Source organism: Saccopteryx bilineata, chromosome X (assembly GCF_036850765.1).
Source record: "Saccopteryx bilineata isolate mSacBil1 chromosome X, mSacBil1_pri_phased_curated, whole genome shotgun sequence".
NCBI lineage: Eukaryota > Metazoa > Chordata > Mammalia > Chiroptera > Emballonuridae > Saccopteryx > Saccopteryx bilineata.
In genome coordinates this window covers 10,691,429-10,708,570 of record NC_089502.1, presented here as the reverse complement: position 1 = coordinate 10,708,570, position 17,142 = coordinate 10,691,429, and the positions used below count along the sequence as shown (strand labels likewise).

The window sequence follows — 17,142 nt, the reverse complement described above, 5'->3', positions numbered from 1 at the left end:
AGAGTGACGCCCCAGATGGGCAGAGCATCGCCCCCTGGTGGGTGTGCTAGGTGGGTCCCTGTCGGGTGCATGTGGGAGTCTGTCTGACTGCCTTCCCGTTTCCAACTTCAGAAAAATACAAAAAAAAATCATTTTCTGGAATCAGTTTCAATTGGTGAGAGGGGAACATTTGAAAAGCTGAAGCAAAATAAACATTCACTATTAAAAATCCTGATTTTTGCAAATGAATTGCCTAAATTAGAACAAGTCCAACCTGGCTATCTGGAATACTTTTTTTTTTTTTTTTTTTTTTTTTTTGTGGGGAAGGGCATGGGTGTTTCTATTTTTAATCTATGCCAATGAACACAGTCCAATACAAAAAAGACCAACTAACCTAACACAAGGTTAACTCTACTATGGACAATTCAATCATATAGAATGACAACACTAAAATGAAATAAGCTTAGAAAAGGACCACAGTTCTCTCATATTTCATCAACATGTACTTGAAGAGGTGCTTGGTAGCACAAGTCTGGATTTCCATTTGGCCTGATGACCAATGGTTACGGGTAGGATGAGACACGCTCTTCTTTAAAAAGGTCAAGGGCATTGGTTCACTACTGTAAGATGAACCTTCATGGTGCCATGATTCGTGGCTGAAAATATAAACAGAAATTATGTCAAGAATTATTACAAAATGAGCCTGTGTTAAGAAAGAAATCATGATGCACTTTACTTATTGGTTAAAACTCCTAACAGCATTGACAAATCTGGTAGCTCCGGGATAACATACAAAATACCTGAATATCCTGAATGAATATTCAGCTCAGTGACTAGCAGTTCAGAAAAGGAAGGGGCAAGCTCTTCAAGGACCAAGAGCTTCAGATTACACAACATCACCAAGGTTCCCCAGTCATACCAGCTTAATACAAAGTCATGACAAGCAGAAATCTCAATGAAGAGAACAGAAATGCTTAGTACACTCAGTACTTGTGCAAAAGTCTTTGAGGTAGGGCGGCACCATGTCGTAAGGAAAGCATAAGGGCTTTGTGATTAAACAAGCCTGGGTTTGAACTGAGTTCTGTTCCTAACTAGCTATGCAACTTCGCGTCAGTCTCTACACTTCTGAGACTACTTTGTTTTCAGGAAAATGAGGACAAAAACAGGGCCTACCTCAAAGTCATTTGAAAGCATTAAATATAGATAGTGCATCATTCAATAGTGGCTATTATAATGAATGCTGATGTTGAAGCTGCTGCATATTGTTCAGAAGGTTAATACTTTCTATACTTAAGTGTTCAACTATACTTATCATATTCCCCCATGTATAAGACGCAGCTTTTTTGAAAAATTTGGGGTCTAAAAACTGGGTGTCTTATACAGTGTAGTTTTTTTACTTGCATTTCCTGCTTTTTCACACTTGTTTTTCCACTCGTTGTAGATGAATAAAACTTGAGTTCAATGACTTTATAATACTTCCCCTCCCCCCAATTTCAGGCCCCAAAATTAAGGCGCATCTTATACATGGGAGAATATAGTAATCAAATGAAGAGTGCTTTTGTTTTCTTATTGTTATAACTGCTTCTACTATTTACTATTATTATGAGTCTTAGGAAGTATTTATTTCTAAAAATTACAGAGCAAAGTTCAACATAAATTTATTTAGCCAAAATATGAAACAGAAACTGCCCTTTGTAAAAATTCAGGCCATAGCATTATCATTCAGGCGTTTGTCTAGAGTCCTTTCTTTAGTTCTAAAATGGCTCTGTTATGACCAGGGAGAGTAATAAAAATGTAAGAAAGGCTGATTCACATGAAATTGCCATTATTTTAAGTAAAAAAGATCAAAATCAGCAATTTTACAGAGTCCATCCTAATATTTTGAGCAATCAAATTTGTGTCTTGTGTTCTAGAATTCCTGCCCTTGTGAACACAATTCAAAAGATTAAACTAAGACAGCAGTAATTTTACATAAGTAGGTTTCTTGCCTCCTTTAGTTTGTGTGCCTAGAGTATGCACTGTGAAGTCAATGCACTATCCTAACAAATGACAGTTCCTTCTTAACAGCCAATCATTTTGTTGAAAGAATACTCTGCTCTATACAATAAAGGTGGATAATTGAGCAATTATTAGAATATCTGAGGATAAAATGTATGTCAAATTTTTTAAAAAGGCACTCTGAGATGAAGGGAGTTTGTTCCCTTCCACATCAAAGGGAGGGAGAACAAAGATGGTAATGACAGCTCCCTGCACAATTGTGATGCATTGAAGTGTTGATTTTTTGATGTTGCTGACGAGAGTATATCAGCCTCAGATCATTTTAGTTTATCACCTGACACTTCCTCACAGTCTATTTCTTAAGTGTTTCCATCAGATAGGTCTTCCTCTATTAGGTTTTAGACTGGCACCATAGACTTTCCTTCATTTCCCCCTTACAATTGTGCATAATATTCACAGACATGAATGAGGGAAAAAATTTCATTAGAATACCTGCCAAGATGTGTAGGAAAGTTTTGGAGAGATGAAAAATGAGTGCTTCCTGAACTGGTGTTTCTATGAGTGGTGTGGGGGCTACACAGGGAGGGGGGCAGAAGAAGTGTCCCGAAAGGACCCTCGTCTTGGTCCTGAGTAGTATATTGGACTTAAGGCACCTAGTAACTAGATAAAAATATGAAATGGTGATCACATCACTGTTAGATTTGACATGATGAAAGAGGGAAAAAAGTTCAAAACCCATGTGTGTTTTCTATTTTAGAGTAAGATTCTATGACAATACCAGGTATTATTAGAGTAAAAAGAAAGAGTTCAAAAAGTAAACATGCAACATGCCTAGAGACTGATTTAAAAATAGAGAGGGGAAAAAAACAACCTTTCCTACTGTTATATCAGAGTAAGTGCTCCCAAGTACTTGGATTTTAAGGAGAGGGCTGGAGAGAGAGAAGATAGGCTTCAGTGTGGCTAAGAGGCAGAATGACAAGAAATAAGGCTGCCTTTGATGGGAGGGGGGGCTTAATCCAGACTGGGAATGGAGAAAAACCATACAGCACAGCATGTTAGACACAAAATAAAAATCGGGCAGGAACAAATTTCCAAGATAATGCAAAGCCATTAGACTAAGAGGCTCTTTCACAAAGGGAAGAAGCCATCTACAGCATCCTAGGACCTACTTAATCACAGTCACAGGACTAAAAAGGAGATGGTCCATAGACTTGAATGAATCCTTTGTCTTCTAAGGGAATTCGCATTCCCAAACCAGAACTCTGAAGTCGGCAGGTCAGAGGTACTAGGATCAAATAGTGGTAAACATGATGCTCCACATCTAATCAACAAACCAAGAGTAGATAATAAATCACTGGGACCAGATGGTATCCACCAGCCAGTTTTGAAGTAACTCGAGGGTGAAATTGTTTTGGCCAACACGTGTAGCTCGTCTTTACAAACAGCCACTGTCCTGAGAGACTGGTGCTTGTCAATGTGATTCCTATTCATAAAAGTAGGGTTCCAGGAGGGACCCTGGGAAGTAAAAACAAGTAAAACTCATTTCCATATCAAGTAGGCTGGCCAACTACACAATAAAAGTGAAATCACTGCACATTTACAAAACTGAAGCCTATGGGGAAGAGAGAAAACCAAACCTTTTGGCAAAGGAGAAAAGTCGTATTCCTGTAATAAAACCAGCACTTGTGGGGTGGTCAGTGCAAGGAGAAAATGCACTTGAATAAAGAGGATCCTGAAGATAAAATTTATGGAAATGCTAAAAACACAACAGAAAGTATTATCGTGTACCTATGCTACTGTGTACTATCCATACAAAGGAGATAAAAGGACTAGGGTGATTATTTGAAAGAAGTGGTACAAAAGAAAATAAATTAAAGTTCAGAGTATAAAAATAGGAATATTATTTCTCTTTTACTGATTGATTGATTTTAGAGAGAGAAGAGGGAGAGTGAAAAAGACAGAAATCTCAATCTGTTCCCACATGTGCCCAGGAATCGAACCAGCAACCTCTGCACTCTGGGACAATGCTCTAATCAACCGAGCTACCTGGTCAGGGCAGGAATATTATTTTTTTTTAATAAAACATACGGAAAGTCTTTAAATGTATTCTTTTTATAGCTTTTTGATATACTAAATTTATTCAATAAGTAACCTTAGAAGTATAGTAATGACTCACTTATATACTGGTCCAGCTTCTAGGACAACCCAGAAAGCAAGAAAAGCCTTGGTCTGAGAGAGGAGGGGAGGGGAGGGGAAATATTTTAAATCTGTGAAATTTGTTGTAGAATTTTAGAGCCACCCTCTGGGACATAGACATTATTTTGCACAAAAATATTACAGTTGCATATTTAACCAACTCTTCTGTCTGATTTCTACACATTCAATTCTTCCCTGAGTTAAAAAGGACAAAGACATCAATGACAGCAGAAGTGCCAGCTAAAAAAGGGAAGCTGAAGCAACAGCAGCAGAAGAGTCTGGGTCCATTTAATCCAGGGGCAAATAGTCCCTCATAAGTCAAAAGGTCCTACTGCATTAGTGTCATTTATTACATAATTTTCATGATAATAACCCTGCGTCTTCTTTAACTGATTATGGTTTTTATCCTTCTGTTTAATAAGGCAGAGGTATAAATATTTCAAAAATATTTCCATTGAAATGTTAAGAATATTTTTAAAAGTCTGCTAGGTATGTGAAAGGATAATTATCTGAAAATTGTTCTTACTCGAAATATTCCCTTATTATATAAAGCAAGATAACATTATTTTAAAGCCACAAGTGTAAAGTCAGCAGTTATTACAAGTTGTAGCTCAAGTGCTTCACAAAAGTTCTACATGTATTCAGAGAGAGCAGATCAATAAAGTGAAATATTAAGGAAGACTGGTTTATTCTATATACATTTAGGCCCTTTGAGTTTGTGCCTCCCCCCAAAAAACATTCATTTCCCTTCCACTTAAGTGTGTTGTCCTTGCCAGTGGCACAACTGAGCAAAGAGCTGATCCATGGAACAAGGCTTTTTTTCTTTTTAGAAGACATCAAAAAGATGATTCATATTACCAAAAATAATCCCAGAAGATTTGGAAGAGTTAAGTAAACATGAAAATAAGGTTTATTTCTCAAAATTGTCTTATTTATTTCTTCAAACACATATTTCCCACATAAGAGACTTTAGTAACTGTGTTTTGTACTGTTTTTTATTTTTCTCAAGACATCTTGTGCTTTGCAAAAGAAACACATATGAAATATCCAGGGAGAAAGCCATGCCTTGAAACAAGCCACTGCACACACCAGAGAGGTATCATTACTGGTCTCAAAGTGCTCTGGGGAAATTAAATAAGACAAATCCTGGAAAAGTTTTATGGAAAAACAAATTGCATAAATTGTATCATGCATTATTCTTTACATTAGAGTACTCAAAAGCAAAAGTTGCTCATCTCTGTGAAATAGAACAAGTGACAAATTAGGATTCTGAGTAAGGAAGCAAGACCAAAACAAATCACATAAAATAATGGTTAACAAAAACCTTGAAGAAAACAAACAGAGAAAAGGTAGGAAAAAACAGTGGCTCAAATTTTCATTCTAAAAATGCCGGTGTACCGAATCTCACCAAATATCTATAACATATATGTAACACAAACACAGTACAAATGTGCGACATTTCAAAATGCAAGAGCAGTTTTAAAATTTTAATTTTAATGGTCTTGGTTTTGAGACTTAATTTGATATAAACCTATCACTGTTTCAAGTCTCATAGGATATTTTATAAATGGACATATGTGTGGTCATAGATGGCACTTAGGACTGATATCTGAAGATCATTTCTTTAGAACAATGTCCTCTTAATATTTCCTACTTCTTAGCAAGATCAGACACTGAAAGAACCAGAGTAATGTCTTGCTAAACAAGAGATAAAAAGCTTACCATCTTGTAAGCATTTCTGAAAGGAACAAACATCCTCTGTGAGGACTGTCCTAAAGACAGCCCCTCTGTGATGGCTCACACAATATTTATTTCATGAAAACTGACACAAGGATGACTTCTCAGTGAAAGTTTGTAAACTCCTTGTTTCCTCTCTGAGTGATGAATGCGTGCTGCTGTGATTTGGGACCCCTCAAACTCCTGTCCGCTGCATAGCTGTCTCCCACTATAAAGAACAGGTAAGTCAAGTCGGGATAGCCAGGCTAAGGGCAGAAGGGAGGCAGGGCAGAGGTGATTCCTTTTGATAAAACAAGGGGTGGTGATGGATTGCTATTCTGACAGAAATATGGGGTATGAGTGCTGAGAATGCCATGGCAGAGAGGCCAAGGAGCACCTGGGTAAGTCATTGTCAATACCCAGCATGGTTCAGGAATAGAAATTAAGCATACATGCATCCCTCACCTAATGGTTTAAGAAATAATGTTTGTTTTAAATGTATAGCTTTGCTATAGAATGAATGTTTGGGTATACCTCACAATACATGTTGAATTCTAAATCCTTAATGTGATGGTATTGAAGGTGGGGCCTTTTGGAAGTGGTTAGGTCATGCAATTGAAACTCTTATGAGTGAGATGAGTGCCTTTATAAAAGAGCCTACAGAAGCTCTCAACAGACAGAGTCTGCCAACCACCTTGATCTTGGATGTCCTAGCCTCCAAAACTGGAAAAATAATTTTCTGTATTTTGAGCTATCCAGTCCACGGTATCTTTATTATAGCCCAAACTGAGTATAAAACAAGCCATTTTTCTCTCACCTTTCCCCTAAATAATAATAACATTTTTTATTATAAAAGGGATATGACTTCCTAACATCACCCCTTCATTCTCCAGAGATGGAAAACAGTGAAATAAGGTTGCATGTAAAATGCATGGAATCAAATGCTGTCAAAGATTCCAACCACTAAGAACATAAGAAATCCATCATCTTGAGATCTAATATCCTTAATCTATACAAGATGAAATGAAGTTCCCACAAATGTGGATGAACTCACCCAAGGTACTACAGACATAACTGACTAGAGTTCAGGAAGGACTAGTCTCCTATGGTCCAGTTTGTGATTTGTCTATTCCTTATCAACGAGGTAAATCCTGACTTTAGCCCTTAAGAGAACTGCAAACTGGAAATTCATGAGAGCAATATACTGCTAGACATATAGCTTGCCCTTCCACAGGCATTTTCCCTAACCTCTTAAAAATAAAAACCCTGGGCTTGTCTGGTCAAGGCACATATAAGAAGCAACTACTATGAGTTGATGCTTCCTGTTCCTCCCCCAAACCTTTCTCTCTTTCTTCTCTCTAAAATAAAAAACTAAAATATTGGGGGTTTTTGTTGTTGTTGTTGTTTTGAACTGTCACTCACGCAGCTCCTACACCAAAGACATCAAACTACTCAAGGGCAGGAAGAGGGCTGCAAAGCGTTTAGTTTACGCCTTTTTTGACACCACATTCAATAGTTTCCAAAAGTGAATGGGCAATACAAAGGCGACTAAAATATTGTTGTTTTTTTTTTTGTTTTTTTTTTGTATTTTTCTGAAGCTGGAAATGGGGAGAGACAGTCAGACAGACTCCCGCATGCGCCCGACCGGGATTCACCCGGCACGCCCACCAGGGGCGACGCTCTGCCCACCAGGGGGCGATGCTCTGCCCATCCTGGGCATCGCCATATTGCGACCAGAGCCACTCTAGCGCCTGAGGGAGAGGCCACAGAGCCATCCCCAGCGCCCGGGCCATCTTTGCTCCAATGGAGCCTTGGCTGCGGGAGGGGAAGAGAGAGACAGAGAGGAAAGCGCGGCGGAGGGGTGGAGAAGCAAATGGGCGCTTCTCCTGTGTGCCCTGGCCGGGAATCGAACCCGGGTCCTCCGCACGCTAGGCCGACGCTCTACCGCTGAGCCAACCGGCCAGGGCCAAAATATTGTTTTTAAAATTAAAAATAGTCCTGGTCGGTTGAGCTCAGTGGTAGAGCATCAGCTTGGCATGTGGATGTCCTGGGTTCAATTCCCAGGCAGAGCACAAAGGAAAAGTAACATTTGCTTCTTTACCCATCCCCCCTCTCCCTTTTGTCTCTCTCTCTCTTTTCCTCCCACAACCATGGCACAATCATGATGCAACCATGGCATTAGAGTGCATCACCTCAGGCACCAAGGATGGCTCCATGGAACCTCAGGCACTAAAAATAACTCGGTTGTAAGCTTGGGCCCCAGATGGGCAGAGCATCGGCCACAGATGGGGATTTCCAGGCAGATCCCAATCAGGGCACATACAAGTGTCTAACTCCCTTCCTCTCACATGGAAAAGAAGAAAAAAATATATATAAATAAGCATATACCTATATCTATATCAATATATCTATGTCTGTATCTATATCTATATCTATAAATATATACAATTCACATACTATACAATTCACCTATTTAAAGTATATAATTAATTGGGTTTTAGTATATTTAACAAGGTATGAAACTATCACTGCTATCTACTTCCAGAACATTTCTATTACCCACAGAAAAAAATTTCATACCTATTAGCCATTACCGCCACTTGCTCCATTCCATTCACCCACACACATCAGCCCAGGCAACCACAAATCTGTTTTCTATCTCAATCGATTTGCCTATTTGGGGCATCTAATATAAAAGGAATCATAAAACACACAGTCTTTCTGTACTAGATTTTTTCATGAAGCATCGTTTTCAAGGCTAATCCATGTTACACATGTATCAGTGCTCCATTCTTTTTTATGGCTGTATAATATTTCATTGTATGTATGTACCATATTTTATTTATTCACTTATCAGTTGGTGGGCATTTAGGTTGGTTCTATCATTTGGCAACTGTGAATAATGCCCCTACAAACATACTTAAATTATATTGTTTGAATTTTGATGCTGGGTACAAATATTGATAGAAATTTACCACATGAAAATTTCACTAATTCCAATTTGAGTTTTCTTTTTATATTTTTACCCAAATGGTTTCAATTTCCTTATGTATACACGAAAAAGTGAAATTGTATAATATAGGCCAAAAAGTCTATGTTGAACTTTTTCAGAATTCCCACCCACAGACATTTTGGAGTTAAATTCCACCTGACAGGCTTTAGCTATAAAGTTAACACACGTTACTGGTCTCCACAAGCTGTTCTGGCCATGAGAAACAACAGTGACATTTAAATTGGGAGTGATGACCAAAACAAAACTCCACAACATGGGCCTTAATTCCTCAAAGAAGAAAACACACTTAAATTTAGTCATTACTTCCTGTTTTCATCCTAAAATTTAGACAAGGCATTCTGAACTTCAATACACACACATAATTATAAAAGGAGAATGAAGTAGTAAATAAGAATCAGATACCCCCTTTTCTTTAATAGCTTTCATGCAAATTACATCTTTCAGAAATGGGAAAAGAAATACAACTTTCTGGATCAGAAAACACATTATTCCAAAGATATCTAGATATGAATGTTGCTGAAAATCTAAGAATACTCACTGTTTTTAAGAGAGCTTTAAAAAAAAGGTGCTTCCTAGCATAAACTTTGACATATAAGACAGTATCATTCTCTATCAAACAATCCTACTAATGCAAACATTTTCAACTCATTTTTAGAATAGCTTGGGAGAATAAAATGTCATTCTTGTCAAAGATGGGTGAGGCAGCAATTGGCCTTTCTGTGGAGCATTAGAGTTCGATGATTTCTCTTTATTCTAAAAATTCTTTTTATTCATTGCTAAGGCTACTGGGCAGAACATTTTCCCTGATAGCAGCTATAAAATTATAGCCTCAGAGTCAAATAAGTAATTTTTTTCAACTTCTCCCAATTTTTTTCCTTAATGTTTTATTCTATGTCACCTATAGTTTTAATGACTGCTTGTCAATAAACACTGTGGTTTCCACCTAATTTTTAAATCTTCACCTTTTTAGCACAATTTCATTAACCTTTCACCACTACCCATGCTTCCTTTACCAATATCCACACCCAGCTAACTTTTCTTTCTCTAATCACTACATGAATGTTTATTGGGTGTGTGTGTGTAGTATTGGTGCCAAATGCTGAAGATAAAAAAATAAGCACACTTTTTACCCTCAAGGTGCTCAGAGTCTAGTATGGATTAACCCAACAAACCACCCTCCCTTTCTGTTTCCATTTCCATCCCAGTATTACAGTCTCTTGCCAAAATACCATTTAAACCTGTCTCTTCAAAAGTCTATTGAGATCTTGGCTATTGTAAACATTGCTGCCATAAACATGACGGTGCATTTCTTCTTTTGAATTAGTGGTATGGTGTTCTTGGGATATATTGCTAAAAGTGGGATGTCTGGGTCAAAAGGCAGTTCCATTTTTAATTTTTTGAGGAATCTCCATACTATTTTCCACAGTGGCTGCACCAGTCTGCATTCCCACCAGCAGTGCAGGAGGGTTCCCTTTTCTCCACATCCTCGCCAGCACTTATTCTGTGTTGTTTTGTTAATGAGCGATATTCTGACTGGTGTGAGGTGGTATGTCATTGTGGTTTTAATTTGCATGTCCATCTGTGGACAAGTGGATTAAAAAGCCATGGTGTGTGTGTGTGTGTGTGTGTGTGTGTGTGTGTGTAATGGAATACTATGAGGCCATAAAAAAGAAGGAAATCTTACCTTTTGCAACAACATGGATGGACCTGGAAACTATTATGTTGAGTGAAATAAGCCAGGCAGAGAAAGAAAAATATCATATAACCTCACTCATTTGAGGAATCCAAGGAACAATGAGAACTGAGGAATGGAATGGAGATAGAGGAGGGATCAAAGGGACCAGAGGGAAAGGGGATGATAGGATGGAATAAAGCTGAAGAGAAGGGGGTGGGAGGAGGGAGATGTTGAGGGGAATACAGGGGAGGGGGGATGCATTCGGGGCAACACTGGAATCTATGTAAACACAATAAAATTTTTAAAAAGCCTATTGAGTTTCAGACATGGATATCTTGACCTTCCCTGCCCCCAGGAGATCCAGCTAGCAGCTCTATAATACTCAAATTCTGATGTTAGACACAAATGCTGACAGGAAAATCTCTTCAAGAAGAAAATCTTAAGAATCTTCACCCTTAATTAATAAACCAGAGGTAGAATAATTTTATTTTCAAAGGTATTCCAAACCTACAGACAGATTTTTTTTCTTTAGTGTTTGGTAGAAAAGGAAACAAGGTGTTAAGATCTACAAACATGCACTATTTTCTGCATTACTCACCTTTCCTAAATAGTTGCAGCCATTTCACATGTTTTTATTCAAAAAGATGGAGCAATATGTTATACTGGATGTTAGGGTAGAGGTTATCCTTTTCAGATAGTTAAGATCAGAAATGGTAAATGACTGAATAATGAAATGTTAATACACAATCCCTCAAGAGCTAGACAGAAAGGATACAATACTATATAAAAGAACATTCATCAGTCTTCCAAGTGTTTATATGCTATCAGTGCAGCCTTCTAAAATCCTTTCCAGCATCATGGATTTCTGGTCAAAACTAAACTACCAATCAGGTATGCACTGAGATGATTCGTATTTAAAAGCATTGCAGATCATAATATCAAGTTTCAGGACCAAAGCTCCAAATGTTGTCATTACATAAAAGCACACACATATGTTTTCAATGTTTCAGTTCAGTGGTTTCTAACCTGTGGATCTTAGAGATATTTCCAAAAGTCTATGAATTTACAGTTCTGCCAACGACTTTCTGAACACTGAATACTGTCTCACAGAACACATTACAGTGCTCTCAGACTACTAAAGTTTAGATCCAATAAAGTACTACTACTGTGTGGGCAGAAAAAGTGGCACATAAACCTCATTGAGCTGGTAGATTTAAGACAGATTATCAAAATGATTTATAAAAGGATGGTGAACCTTTCTTACTTATCTACTCAGCAAACAGTCACCATAGATGACATCAAACCAATGTTCCCTTGAAGCCAAAAAGATAAAGTACAATGGTATACAGTATCATTTAAAGAGCAATGAGGAGCCCTGGCCTGGTAACTAGGTTGGAGCATCACCCTGATACACCAAAGTTGTGGGTTCGATCCCCATTCAGGAAACATACAAGAAACAACCAATAAATGCATAAATATCATATTTGCCCCATGTATAAAACAAACCTTAATTGTGGGGCCGGAAATTTGGGGGGAAAAAGGTATTGCATAACCTCTGTCATATACCAGAAACAAGTGCAAAACAATGAGCGTAAAGACAACAAGCGCGAAAAAGCACGAAAAAACTCTACAACCACTGTATAAGACGCACTCAGTTCTTAGACTCCAAATTTTTTGAAAAAGTGTGCATCTTATACATGGGGAAATACGGTAAGTGGAACAACAAATCAATGATTCCCTTTTTCTAAAACCATTCATTTAAAAATCTTAATATAAAAATAATAAAAAGCAATGATGAAAACCTTGGGCTTCCAAGTGACTCTGCCAAAAAGCATTTGAACGATTTGGGATTTGGGACAAGTATCCCCTTCTCTGGGTCTCAATGATTTCACTGTAAAATGACTTCTGATCTCTACTCTGGTTCCAACATTTATAGGAGTTCTAATATCCTATGCCACCATGATTCTGGTTCTCAGGGGCATCTGGTATCAGCTCCTCAAGGGTGGTCTGCCAGTACACGTTTATTTTATTCACCTGAACATCCTCAGAGCCACAGTCTCAGGTTGAGCTGCTCTCCGTTAATATACTGCTCACAGAAATTAGGGGATATTTCAAAATGAATATCATGTGATCAACTATCTCCTAATTTTTGTGAGAAGAATTAGGGGATATTTCAAAATGAATATGAAGTGATAAAATATCCTCTAAGTTTTGTGAGCAGTGTACTTGTCAGATTAACAGAAGAGCTGGAAAAGGCCTTCAGAGCAACAGATACAGAACTATCATTTCTTAGCCTTTTGAGCTAAGAAATGTACATTCTCGTGCCTTCTGACCATCCAGAGTATGATTGATTTATTTTAAAAATGTGTACGGCAACATTAAAAAAGGCAAATGTATGTTGTTCTTGTTTCCATAAATTGGTTATCAAACATGATTTTAAGTTAATAAAACTGGAACTGGAACAAATTTCATTTTTTGAAAAAAAAAAACCCCAACACTCTCGGGAGTCAACAACCATGAAAAAAACTCACTACTCAAAGGGTTAGTCAATTGAGGTTCATACAGGTTCTTAGGAAGATGCTATGATCATTTAGGATTCCTTCTGCAGTGTACTTTCTCTTCCCTAACCTGCCTCTCCAAGTTCAAGGGTGACTGTTTCTTCTTTTTTTTTTTTTCCTTTTTTTTTTTTTTTTGTGTGTGTGTGTGTGTGTGTGACAGAAACAGAGAGAAGAACAGATAGGGACAGACAGACAGATAGAGGAAGGGAGAGAGATGAGAAGCATCGCTTCTTCTTTGCGGCACCTTAGTTGTACATTGACTGCTTTCTCATATATGCCTTGATGGGGGGCTACAGCAGAGTGAGTGACCCCTTGTGATCTTGGGCTTCAAGCCAGTGACCATGGGGCTTAAGCCAGTGAGCACAAAGTCATGTCCATGATCCCATGATCAAGCCAGCGACCCCACACTCAAGCCTGATGAGCCCGTGCTCAACCTGGCGACCTTAGGGTCCTCCATGTCCCAGTCTGATGCTCTATCCACTGTGCCACCACCTGGTCAGGCTCAAAGGTGATTCTTATATTCTGCATTGAGTAGCAGGCCAAACAGAGCAACGCTATTTTCACCAATTATGAGATTCACACATGTCTACCTCTGCTGGATGGTTTAGTTCGTGCATTCCACTCTCTGAATGCCAAAATCTGGGGTCCAGCAGAGTTCTCATCCATCAAGTCTGTAGGTTTGGAAGCCTGCCAAAGCTAATGGTGGAGGGGGGACATTTGTAGAGAAAATAAACAGGGCCCATTTGCAGACTTTTGCTTTAGAAGCCAACTTAAACTTCCGGCATTGACAAACAGAATATGACTCCCATCATATTAAATGATGGACTGAAAAGCAGTAATGAATTAAAGAGTAATGAATGAAAGCAAAACAAAACATTCTTCTCATGGCCACTGCCAGACTCAACTACCCTCCATGCAGATCTGGCAGGACAGAGCTAAGTTCACAGTAATAACTTCAAAAACTGTATTCAAGCCTGACCTGTGGTGCCACAGTGGATAAAGCCTTGACCTGGAATGCTGAGGTCACCGGTTCGAAATCCTGCACTTGTCTGGTCAAGGCACATATGGGAGTTGACCCTTTCTCTCTCACACACACACTCTCACTCTCTCCTTTCTAAAATGAATAAATAAAAAAATTTAATAAAAATAATGGATATATCTTAATTAAAAAGTACATTTAAAAAAAAACATTCAAGCAAAGCACTTAACGTTTGGGGGTCTCAGTTTACCCTATCAAATTAAATGTCTTGAAGGCTACTTCCAGCTCTAATGTATTATGGTCTTTATCTATTTAGTTTTTCATTTAAAAGAATCCAGAGGAAATCACTTTCAAATGAGTAAGGTAATAAAATCTTAAGAAGTAAATGTCCTAATAACCACTAAAACTGAAAGTCAGCAAGACGAACATAAACTGTTCACATTCGTATAGGTTCAACTTCAAGATCTCTTACTATGAAATTCAAGGGTTCCATGGATAGCACTCAGATGATCCAGAAACTTGTGGATACTGAATCTGGATATTATATGAGACAAGGTACTTTCATAATACAAAGGACATGTGGGTCTGTCCCTGGTACTTGCTCTTTTCTCCCCTCTAAAATGGTCTCTCTGAACCAGATTGCTTAAGAAGTACTTACCAACTACAAGGTAATACAGTTATCTCGACTGAAATTATTCCACTGTTCAGCACTTTGAACTGTCCTACCCACTAGTGCCCAAATAATCAAGTTTTACTTCACTGTTGAACTGGCCCAACTTAAATCTTCACCAAAAGGATGCAATTTATTTATTTATTTTTAATTAATGTGTTTATTTTTATTGATTTTAGAGAAAGAGGAAGGGAGTGAAGGAGGGAGGAAAGGAGAGAAAGGGAGGAGAAGACATCGACTTGTTGTTCTACCCACCCATCCATTCATAGGTTGACTCTTGTATGTGCCCTGCCCAAGGATCAAACCTACAACCTTGGCATATCAGGAAGATGCTACAGCAGAACCAGCCAGCCAAGACCTCATGACTGCAGTTTAAAACACTACCCTGGGACTGGGTGCTGGCCCACCCTAGAGCCCACAGCAGGCCTGTGGGCTAGCCAGCTCCAGTGAGGAAGAGCAAGTGTTCAGGCCTTCTTACCTCCCACTATACATAGGCTGCACATTCTTGTCCAGAACTGTCCACATTCTGAATCTCATTATGCTTAGGGCAGGGACTGCAGCTGAAGGCACTTAAAAAGCCCTCCACGACCTCTCCTATTTTACCAAGTGAGACACAGGCTGAGTGAGGGAATACATCTCTAGAAGCAAGCAATTCACTTCTTTAACCCCAGAAGAGGATTTCCGTAATCTTGTTAAGCCTCAGAAAGTAAAAAGGGACCTAAAGCAGAGATGGATTAAGTGATTTATCCCAGGTCATTCAAGAGATCCCAGAAATCAGTCTGCTAGTTCCATTAAACCACATGCCATAATAATAAACACATAAATCTGATTCCAAAACACCTATTCTATAATAGCTTGACATTTCTGTATAACTCAGGTATTATGGTATTCCCTAGGCTGACAATATTTGATCACTGGGCACAAAACCATAATTCATATGTTAGCCTACAGAACTCCAGCTAGTTTTTTTTTTAAATGTACAAATAAAACATAAAAAAGCGTTTCTTTACTGCTCTTTGTTGCTCCCTGGGAAGAGGTTCAAAAAGAATAAAATAATCGCTTTATTGGTCACTTCAAGTCAAAATCATTTTGACAGACCCCAGAAGGAATACAGGTGAATTTTCTGCATTCAACTTTCATACAGAAGCGGGAGGCAGATAACTCCTGCTAGGGAGAGAGCCCTGACTCTTCCTGCATTTGCCTGTGTAACCAAGATAATGAGAAGTGATGTTCACCCTGTTGACCCTGAGATGCCAGCAGAATCAGACTCAATTCTATTCTGTGTGAGTCTTTAAACATCAGTATATATGACATCCTTGCCTCTTTGAAAAGTGCTCTTCTAACCTCTGCAGAACGTGCTCAGCCAGGAAGGAGATCAACCTGATGGTGCCTCACTCATTATTCAATCTTAAGCTAAGTCCCTAGTCGGCAAAATGTGGCTCGCGAGCCACATGCGGCTCTTTGCCCCTTGAGTGTGGCTCTTCCACAAAATACCATGTGCGGGCGCTACCTCGATAAGAAATGTACCTGCCTATATAGTTTAAGTTTAAAAAACTTGGCTCTCAAAAGAAATTTCAATCGTTGTACTGTTGATATTTGGCTCTGTTGACTAATGAGTTTACCAACCACTGGTAAGTTATATCTATCAAAAAATTTCCAGTTCACTTACAATTTTTTGAAACAAAACTATTTTAAATCATTTTTAATTATCAAGTTCTTTTTGTCAATATACCTTTTTCTGTCCTTAGAGTGACCATAAATCATAGTCCACACTGGAACACATGAAAATGAATGGAGGTGCTACTAACAATTATGCTGGGACCACAGGCATGGACCTGGACTGTGCTGGGTAAAACAGAACAATAGCCTCTCCCTTACCCAAAATATTTCAAGAAAAGTATCTATTTGCCAAGATTATTTTGGATAAAGGGTTCAAAAATGTGTAACTCTTAAATTCCATGCCATCTATCTTCCAACTGTGAATCATCTTAAAACAGTACTGGAGATAGGAGGTAAATTTGCTATAATTTTTTTTTCTAGAAACATATGCAGGCTTAATTTAATCTCAATTATCTGGATAGCCAATTCAGGCCCCACAATTAAAATGCAGGAGGCCTCTCTAACAAAACCTCCTGGAGATGGCAATATAGCACTTTTTACAGTACCGCAGACATACCAACTTTACAGCACCCCAAACATGATTGTAGACCTCATTCTTCCCATTGTCCACACCAATGTTTAACAGGTTCTTTTCAATTCATAAAAGCACTGATAACAAAAATTAATCATCTTTCAACATGTTTCATCTGCTCATGTTTTTGTTAATTTAGAGCTTCAATCTCTTACATTTTGAAGAAC

General features: G+C 38.4%; 1 protein-coding gene and 1 non-coding gene across 2 annotated transcripts in view; both read right to left on the bottom strand.

The window, feature by feature from the left end:
• The window catches only part of GPC4 (glypican 4), a 134,172-nt gene that overhangs the window by 67,605 nt on the left and 49,425 nt on the right, over positions 1-17,142 (bottom strand). The window lies entirely within an intron of this gene.
• Positions 7,299-7,436, bottom strand: LOC136318009 (small nucleolar RNA SNORA13). Its single transcript, XR_010727986.1, has one exon. It is a non-coding gene; the product is annotated as a small nucleolar RNA SNORA13 (small nucleolar RNA).